The sequence below is a fragment of the Hirundo rustica genome, chromosome 4 (genome assembly GCF_015227805.2).
Source record: "Hirundo rustica isolate bHirRus1 chromosome 4, bHirRus1.pri.v3, whole genome shotgun sequence".
Taxonomy (NCBI): domain Eukaryota; kingdom Metazoa; phylum Chordata; class Aves; order Passeriformes; family Hirundinidae; genus Hirundo; species Hirundo rustica.
The window spans coordinates 62,842,157-62,851,643 of record NC_053453.1 but is presented as its reverse complement, the minus strand read 5'-3'; the positions used below and the strand labels follow the sequence as shown (position 1 = coordinate 62,851,643).

At 42.7% G+C, this 9,487-nt stretch overlaps 1 protein-coding gene across 4 annotated transcripts in view; it reads left to right on the top strand.

Annotated features, from left to right (window-relative positions):
- The first annotated feature begins 559 nt into the window (after positions 1–559).
- CCDC91 (coiled-coil domain containing 91) overlaps positions 560–9,487 on the top strand; it is a 114,563-nt gene continuing 105,635 nt past the window's right edge. For 3 of the 4 annotated variants that reach the window (XR_009207801.1, XM_040063198.2, XM_058420411.1), the window contains exon 1: positions 560–675. The gene's annotated coding sequence lies outside the window, so the exon portion shown is untranslated. Of the gene's footprint in view, positions 725–9,487 lie in introns of all 4 variants that reach the window. The other variant, XM_040063199.2, reaches the window with a different exon arrangement.

Sequence of the window (9,487 nt, the reverse complement as noted above, 5' to 3'; positions counted from 1 at the left end):
CCACCAGCTCTGCGTGACCCTGTCCTGGCAGGGAGGTTGGACTGGCTGATCTCCAGAGGTCCTTTCCAACCCTCAGGATCCTGTGATTCTGGGATGACACTGAAGGGACGCCGCTGGTGCTCTGCCACGCTCCGAGCCTACGGTCGGGCCGGGTGGGCAAACACGGACCGGGAACCGAAGGGCAAGGGGCAGAGGCTCCACCGAGAGCCGGGTCTGCTCCGACACCGGCGCCGGGGTGATGCCAGCCGTGATTCCTGCCGTGATTCCAGCGGTGATTCCAGCGGCTGCCCGGCAGGGACAGCGAGCGGCGGGGGCGGCCCCGAGCCCGCCCGGGATGAGCAGCAGCGCACGGCGCTGCGGGGACTTTTCCCGACTTTCGGAGCCCCCTAAACACACCCAGAGCACTTTAGAAAGTTTACAGAATAAATACTGTTTATTCCCTAAAGGGCGCGCAGCGCGGCTTTCCACAAACCACGCTCAGGTGGGAACAGCTTGCATCTTTTATAAAGCAAAACTCACATGGACCCGCCTATCTAATCCAAGCTCTCCGCCTACCTAATGCATATTTATCCGGTGATGTAATCTTACGCAATGCTCCAAACACAAGGTAGTTTCCTTCATTAAGCAACACGTATTGTAGAAGTTATCTGACGCCATCAGTTGCGTTTGCACAAGGTGAGACAACCCAGCCTGGGGACAGACAATTCAGCTCGGAGGCATCAAGGTGACCTCGGCGGCGGGGAGCGGGGGGAGCGGCCGCATCCACATCCGGGTGAGGCCGCGCCGGCGGCGAGCGGGGACGGGCCGGGGCAGGCCGGCCGGAGCGGGCGCTGCTCCCGGCTGGATCACAGCCCTGCCAGCTCCGGTCACAGCCCTGCCCGCCCAGGTCACAGTCAGGAGCTGCCCCGGCCGAGCGGGCGGCAGAGCCCGGCCGGAGCGTGGCTGTGGGGATGGGCTCTTCGAGGTCCGGCTCCACCTGCCGCCATTCTCCTGCCTCCACCTGCTTGCAGCTTCGCCTGTTTCCTCCTGCCTCCACCTGCCTTCACTGACCCTCACCTGTCTCCTCCTGCCTTTTCCTGCCTGCACCTCCTGCATTCTCCCTCCTTCACCTGCCCCCTCGCCTGCCTGAGCCCTCCCCGCATGACTGACACTCGTGTGTGGCGCTGGTGATGCCCTTAATCATGAGGCGTAAGGGTCGCTACAAAAGGGGATTTTGGAATTAGTTTAGAGGGGCAGCAGGGGCCTGCCTTCTCTTCACTAGTAAATTGATGTCTCTGTCAATGGGAGAACCCTTGGAGTAGTTCTCCAGAGGTTTGGAAATCCTGGCTATGAGTTCTTTGGTCTTCTGCTTCCAAGGCCAAACTGTACATGGCCAAGTTTTCAAACATTGTCCAGAATATTTTAGCTGAGAAATATCCTGTGTAATTTTTTAGAGGTGTGTGGGTGCCTAGTGTCTGTTAGTGTAAACACAGGTGTTGAAGTATTCCTGAAAATCTCAGAATCTTCAGACCTCTAACCTACTTTCCATAAATCTGGTCTTTAAACTTTTTAGGGGTTTTGAGGCTCCTGATCTTTATAATAAGTTTGATTGTGTCCTCTTGGTGCCTTAGCGCCTGAGCCCACCCTTCTTCTCTGGGGTATTGTCATGATGAACTCTGCCTGCAGCTTTGGTTCTTGTCAGAAGACTCTAGTTTAGCTCATAAGCAATTTTTCTTTTCTACCTTAGCAGTTCTTTTTACCTATCAGTTGCACAACGTGAATGCATCTTTTGCCACCTTGCTGCTGCATTTTAACGGAACTTCGCGTAGTTTTTGTCACAGTGCTTGAAGACCTGTTTCAGTAGACCTGCTTAATAGGTTTTGTTCTCAGCACTTCCTGGCTGATTTCCTCTCTGTTCTTTGGATTTTGCTCTTCCACATATATTTTTTGAATATATGACCATGATCTCAGTGCCTCCAGATCCATGGCTTGACTGTCTAAAGTAACTGTTGATGCAAGTGTTGTAATTACTTCCTTGTTTTTCCTTCAGGGGCACTCAGTTTCTCACTCCCTAATACTGGAAGCAGGCTGCTGTCCATCCTCAATAACAGCATGCAGGGCATACAGTGTCTGAGTGCAGTAGTGATCCTCATGCTGGCAGGATCCGAAAGAAGAAAATCACAGTAGCGTTCAAACACGCGATGCTTGGATGCTCAGTGAAGGGTAGATAATCCCAGAGGCTTTTTTTCAGAGCATCTTAAAGAGATTCTTAAGAGTATTTGAAAGGAAAACAATTAAATACAGGAGATAAATTTATGTGTTCTGTGCCTCAATGTGTCTGTGTGAATAGTTCCATCAGTAGCACTTTCTGCTGTTGTTCTGGGTCATTGAAGTTGAGATGGTGTTTTACTGTAGCTGACCGAGGGGGTGGGTGGGTCGTGTGCATACCAGATTGAGACAGCTGGCATTAAAATAGGGTCTGCCGCCTTTGGATTTGTTTTTATCCAAATCTTTTTCTATAATTAAGTTTGAGGCTTCCTACCAGTTTGACCTGGAATGGTTGAAGACTGAGCATACCAGGTGACACGTTTGCTTCTGTCGCGTTCACACAGAAACCTCCACAAGGATTTGGAAACACAATAATCAGACCGTTCCTCACTAGGTGGCCCAGTACAGTTTCAGCCCTTTTGCAATTAATTAGGAGCTCCTTGACTGTTGTTTGCGTGTCCCACGGGCTGTTGGGCTAGCTCTTTCACATTTCTTTCCAAGTGACACAACTACTGCCAGAGCTTGGTGAAGGGTATCTGCTGTCTGGGCACTGTTAGCTGCCTCTGTGGTGTTGGGCTGAAGACAGCTACACAGATTTAGAGATGCCAAAATGCAGTTATGCTATGAAGCATATTTCTGGTCCAGAAGAACAATTGGATTGCAGTCTTAAGGGCAATAACTCCCCCTGTCTCTATAGAACTGCTGAGGCAGATATCTAAGTGTGGTGTGTCTGTGAGCACTTGGCTCAGTTCCTACTGAATACCCAGCTTCCAGGAAAGCTTGCAACACCAAATGGAAAAAAGTTTGTGGTATCATGGAAACACTTTCTGTGAGTTCTTAAATGTCAAATTCACAGTGTCTTCCTGCCCATGTTCAGGTACACGAGGTGTGGTTTGTGTGTGCAGGGCCCCATACCCTCATGTGTGGTGTTATCTGCTGCTGTCCATCTGTGCAGTGCTTCATACTCAGGTGCCCTTATAGGGAAGTTCTTTCTGCTCATGGAAAACTAATTTGGTCATAATAATGAAGGAGAAAAATTCTTGTTAAACCAGTCTTGATACTTAGAACTTTTTTAGCTGATTTTTGGTTGCTTTTTTGTTTGGGTCGTGGTTTCTTTTTTTTTTTTTTTTCATAGGGCTTTCCCCCCCAGTACACTCCAGTCTATAAATTTTAGGTCATGTGGACTTAAATCTACCTTTAGGTACAGTGTGAGTGACAGATAATCTAAAAAGTGTTTCCAGGTGACTTTCGGATGCTGTATTTTAACATCTGTTATGCTTCATTACTTCGTTACTTTGATCTTTATAAATGTAAGATTGCATCAGAAATTCAAAGTACAGGGCTTGTTTTTCTTTTTTCTACCTCATACTTCTAAAGACTTAAGATTTATGTAGAAATAACCCCTGCTGGTGTTAGTAAAAATAAATAGCTTAAATTTGAGGGTTGCATTTTTCTTTTCTGATAAGGCCTCTTGCAACCCTAATCTTCCCTCATCACTTTGCATCCTTTAAGCAAAATATCTGCTCTCTAGACCTGAGTCTCGAGAGGTAGTACTATTTTTACAGATAAAAATTAAGTGATTTGTAATTTTCTTAATGTGGAATTATCTAAACTTTCTTAGCATATGGTAGAATTTGTATTACTTTGTCCTGAAATGTTTGGGATTGACCAATGTGAAGAATTTTGCTTTTCTGACATAGCCGGCTTTTTTTCCTTTCCATTGTTCAGTTGGCAGATTTATTTTAGGTGTGACTGAAATGAATTCTGGGGGTTCTATCCACTCTTTCAATTAAACCATTAAAAATGTAAATTCCATTCTAGGGAGTGGTTGGAGAAAGAGAAATACATACCCATAAATTTCTTTCTAAGTAATCACAGAGGACTTTCTGAATTAAGAAAAGTGAGTTAAGTTTTTTATTTACACATACAAGTGGCAATGGATGTTCCGCAAGAGATTTTTAGGGATGTAAGTTTTGAAGAGTTCTTCTGCAGTTTTCCAGTGGCTTTATGTGACATCTGTGTCTGCCTTAAGTTTGTTAGCATACATGAGGCTAAAATTTCCAGTGATCACCTTGTTATAGACAATCTCTAGTAAACTTTCCCATCCTTTGAATCACAGCTACAGGAATGGGCATAATATTTATAAAGTAATTTTGGATTCTCAGAAAGAGAAATATTTATCATGCCTATATAATACCCATAAAAGAAAAGTAGGTTTTTCCATTTCTCATTGGAATGATTAAAATTCAGGTTTTGGATGTCTTTCAGAGAAGAATTTGGAAATGTATTTAGCTTAAAATATGTCTTGTGTTATATTTGCAAAAGTTCTAAGTTTTAGTTTCAAGAAAATCAAGCATATCAAGTACTAATTTAGTACCAAAAAAAAAAAAAAAAAAAAAAAGACTTAAAATCTCAATCAGTTTGTGGAGCTCTGAGGTCTTTAAAAACTTCCACTTAGTGAAAATGATATAGGGCTAAATCCTGGTTTTTTTAGGACTCCCAAGAACAACTGTGGTAAGTTTTAGAATGTAGAGTTTTCACCTATTCAGCACTTTCCTTGATTAAATAACCAAATTTGAACCTCCTTATCTGATAAACATATGACATCATAATACTCAAATATTAAGTAGTCAGGCAAGTTTTCACTTCCAGTGAAACATAAGTCAGGTTCAGACCCATTCTTCCATGGAACCATTCTTCCTTAGACTCCAGGAATATTCCTCTCATTTTAGTCCAGTCCTGGAAAAGATGGCAAATTTTTGTGCACATATAAAAATTTATTTTAGGTGACTGTTCAACAATGATGGATGGGGCCGTTTGTTTGCTTTTGGAAAAAGTAATTTAAAAAATGATGGTAGCAGAGGTGGCTCCGAATTGAGACTTTTGCTTCTCTTCATCTTTCCTCTGGATTATAAGGCCATAGCAGATGTGTACAGGGCAAAGCAATCTCTGCTGGAGGGTAGGTTACTTGTAGGAATATAGTTGGAATCTGGCACTGAGGGCTGACGGTATTTACAACTTGATATCTTTGGAAATTAAGGATTTAGGGTGTGCAAGCGCATCTTGAGATGCAAAACATCTAAACTCTAATTTTTCCAGTGCGAAAACTAGTAATTTCAAGGCTGTAGCCTTGGATTTGTTACTAGACCTGTTGCTTTTCCTTCAGCAAAGGACTTAAAAAGATATTTAATGTGCTGTGTTATTTATATAAAAGCAGTCCACAGGGCCATTGCTATCAGTGTTTGAACATGCTGGCCGCTCGTGTTTCAGTTTTTGTACATACTGGAGAATTGCACTCTGGCTACGAACCATTGCATTCATGAGAGCTGTCGTGTGGCAGCACAGCCACACCAAGGCTCTGCATCACTTGATCTGAGTAGAGGATGAAAAATTCACAAATGGCAGTCATCTCTTTCAAGTGATGGAGTGGAAATTCCATACTTCAGTATGGATACAATGGAAGGCATGACCTGTGAGGAGCAACCAAGGACTTTGGGCTTGTCCAGTCTGGAGAGAGGGATGCTGAGGGTGGCCAGGCGGGGCAGAGGCTCCCAGGTCAGCGGTCAGTGCCCCGGGTGTGTCCATGTCTCGGAGGCACTTGGACGGTGCCCTTCCTAATGAGCTCTGACTTTTGGTGAGGGCTCAGGCTGTTGGACCAGATGATTGTTGTAGGTCCATTGTAGCTGGAACTACTCTGGTATGTGAACTCTGTGGGGAGGGGATGCAGCTGTTGAAGAGGATATTGAATAGATGTGAGCTGAAAGGGATGACAGATGCTTGCTCTAAGCTGTGGACTTTTCAAGAAAATCGCTGCTGTAGACGTCCTTGCTGTCTCACGTGGGTTTTTGGGCACCTCAGCTGGAGGCAGAAGAAATCTGGAAGAATGTGAACAGGTTTAGAGGTGCTTCATCAGTTAATAACCATGCTCAAAAAAATAGAATATAATCTCCTGCAGTGAAACAAGTTGCATAACCTAGCCCTGGAAGCAGTTTGACATTTAAAAACCCAGCTGAACAAACCCCCCTTCGTCTGGGAAGCTGAAACTAACAATCCATTACATCAATTCATAAGCAATTTGATCTCAATATACAAGATTATGAAAGGATTCTTTGTAACAACCTTACAAGCCTTAAAATTAGAAGTTCATAAGTAATTTTTTTGTCTCCTCCCCAGGTCTTTATATTCAAGTGAAATTATTCTACATAAAATTTGAAGATTTGAAATACAAAACTTCCAAAGGTTTAGAAATTATTTTGTTTTCTAAACTTCCATTAAATTGTAAATAAATAAATGTACTGAATAATGTACTAAATATTATAAGTTCTTTCTGTGTTTCTTAAATGTTTATTCTGTGTCTGCTTAAGGTTTCTGAATAAAATGAATGCAGGTAAAAGCTATCCAATATTCTGTTTATTGTTGCCAGAACTTGGTCTTGTAGTTCTTTTTTCCTTATTAAATACTTTGCCAGAACCCACTGCTAGAATTTTTTATCTTGAGGTGGGTTTACAGAAAGATGGAATTGCTTTACTTTGAATTTGTTTTAGTATCCATTTATATTAAATACCTATGTTTTCATTTAAGTATCTTCTATTTATTGCAGAACACAGTGATGTTTTGGATTTTTCAAAATTTCTAAGGAAAAAGAGACCTACAGTCAAGTTCTTTGTGTTAGGTTTACTTTTTTCAAAACTTTAACAACACTTTACTATGTTACCGTTCTTGAGCTTAGTGTGTGTATATAGAGAGAAATAAAGTGGAAATCCTGTCTCTGAGGATTGGAATTTAGTGTAGATTTAGATGGAAACCAAAATATTTTAGCATGCATTTACCATTCAGCTTTTAAAAGGGCTTTCCATGGGTTGCAGCTTCTGAAATAGTGTTACAGTGAGTTTCTAAAGAGGTTTCCGCATGATGCACATGCCACATTCAGCTTGCTTTTAGTTCAGAGTTGCCACACTGAAAAGTCAGTATCTTGGCCTGACCAACTATAGAATGAAGAAAAGTTAGTTTGAAATCATGGAATTGTTAAGGTTGAAAAGGACCTTCAAGATGGTTGGGTCCAACCATTAACCTCACACTGCCAAATTCACCGCTAACTCACATCCCCAGGTGCCTCATCCACAGGTCTTTTAAATGCCTCCAGGGTTCGTGGCTCCACTACTGCCTTGGGCAGCCTTTTGCAGGGCTTGACTACCCTTTTGGGGAAGATTTTTTTTTTCCCTCAGTATTCCATCTAAACATCTCCTGGCCCAGCTTGAGGCTGTTTCCCCTTTTCCTGTCCCTTGTTCACTGGGAGCAGAGCCTGGGAGCCTGACCCCCACCTGGCTCCACTGTCCTGTCAGGGAGTTGTGGACAGCCGGAAGGTCCCCCGCCCCAAGCATCCTTTTCTGCTGACCAAACATTCCCACCTCCCTCAGCCACTCCATACTCTCTGTGCCTGTTCACCCAGCCGTTTGGTTTACCCACCAAACAATGCACATGTCAAAGCCAGAAGCACCCAGTTTCTCCAGGTGAAGACATTAGAAAAAGATAAGTTTTACTATAGTCCAGGTAGAAAACATGCCAAGCCTTTCCCTCATCCAAAACATGGGTCACCTTGTCACAGAGGATCAAGTCAGATCCTTCTTCCCTCTCTGTAGGTGAGAGGAATACTTGCTAATATCCAGTTGACTGGGACCTCCCTAAATAGCCAGGACTGCTGGTAAATGATCAGAAGTGGCTGTGTGGGCTCTCTCAGCAGCTTGCTCAGCACCCTCAGGTGGATCCCAGCTAGCTCTGTAGACCTGTGTGTGTCTGAGAGGCACAGCAGCATCTTCTTCTGGAATGGGGGGGTTTGTTCTGCTCACTCTCCCTCTCTTCCAGCTCAGGGCTGGGTACCCTGGGGACTGGCTGCTGAAGACTGAGGCAAGGAGCACTAAGTGCCTCAAGCCTTTTCCTCATTCTTTCTCACTGCTGTTTTCTGCTGCATCCAATGAGGATGGATGGAGATTTAGTCCTCCTTTTCTTGCTGTTGTATTTATAAAGTCATTTTTGTACTGTCTTTTATGGTGGTAGCCAGGATAAGTTTTAGCTGGACTTGGGCCCTCCTAAATTCCTCCCTGCAGAACCTCGTGACATCCTTGCAGTCCTGTTTCCCCTCTGCTGTGTATTTCCAGCAGACACTCAGTAGAAGGGCCAGCGATTGTAAAGGGCTTCTCCCAGTCCTTTAGAGAATATTTCATTTGTCTCTTCATCCTGGTTGGGTGGGCTGTAACATGCTCCCACCAGGATATCTGCCTTGTTCACCTTTCTAATGATTTCACCCAAAACACTTTCTGCCCCCTCTCCCATTTCCCATTTTTTCTTTTTCTTTTTTTTATTTTTTTTCTTTTTTTTTGGTTTGTTTGTTTTGTTTTTGTGTTTTTGTTTTCCCCTGGACAAGTTCCTGCACATTTGGTTAGCATTGATGGACAATAGCATTGTAAACTGTCTCTGGAAGGGTTCTCAGAAACTGAGTTTAAAACCACTTTTGTTTATTAACCCACTTAAAAATGATTCTTACAGAAATTTAGGATTAATCACATGTGATAAATAGTAAAATGAGATATTGATACTCCAGGACCAGATTAATTTTATTATTAGGAGTTAAAAAATAGGTTCTGCTTTCGGACTTCCTTAAATACTTTTTCTAGGTAAAGAGCACTTAAAAAGTGTGTGATGCAGCTGTTTAACTTCCATTGATATTGAACGTACCTGGGATTTAGTTAAATTATCCTTACAAATGCACTCAGGAACTGCCTTTAATGTTTAAATAAAGAGGCCTGACTTGACCTCTCGTTGGGGTTGAAAGAACAATATTGGTTTAAAAATCTTGAAGTGGAGAAGAGACAAGAACTAATGTGCTTGAAAATTTCAAAAACAGGCAAATTATACTTATGTTTGGAAACTTTTCATTTAAATTGACTGTGTGCCCTGAAGACTTTGCTATACGTAGATCCTTTGTGCTTTAGTATTTGAAAATAAGTGTGTTCTTTGTCTTTCCCTTTATATATATTTATATCGCTATCTCTGTTTATCTATCATCTATCTCTATATATCTGTCTGTATCTGTGTACACACAACTGTGTTGCCCCAGTGGTACTTTCACAGTTGAGCAAAGTTAGTAGTTGTTTTTTTCGGTTTTGTTTTGTGGGGTCTTTTTCCTTTTTCTATTATAGCAAGCAGAAATAATGTGGCATAAATCCCTATTACTTTCAGAGCA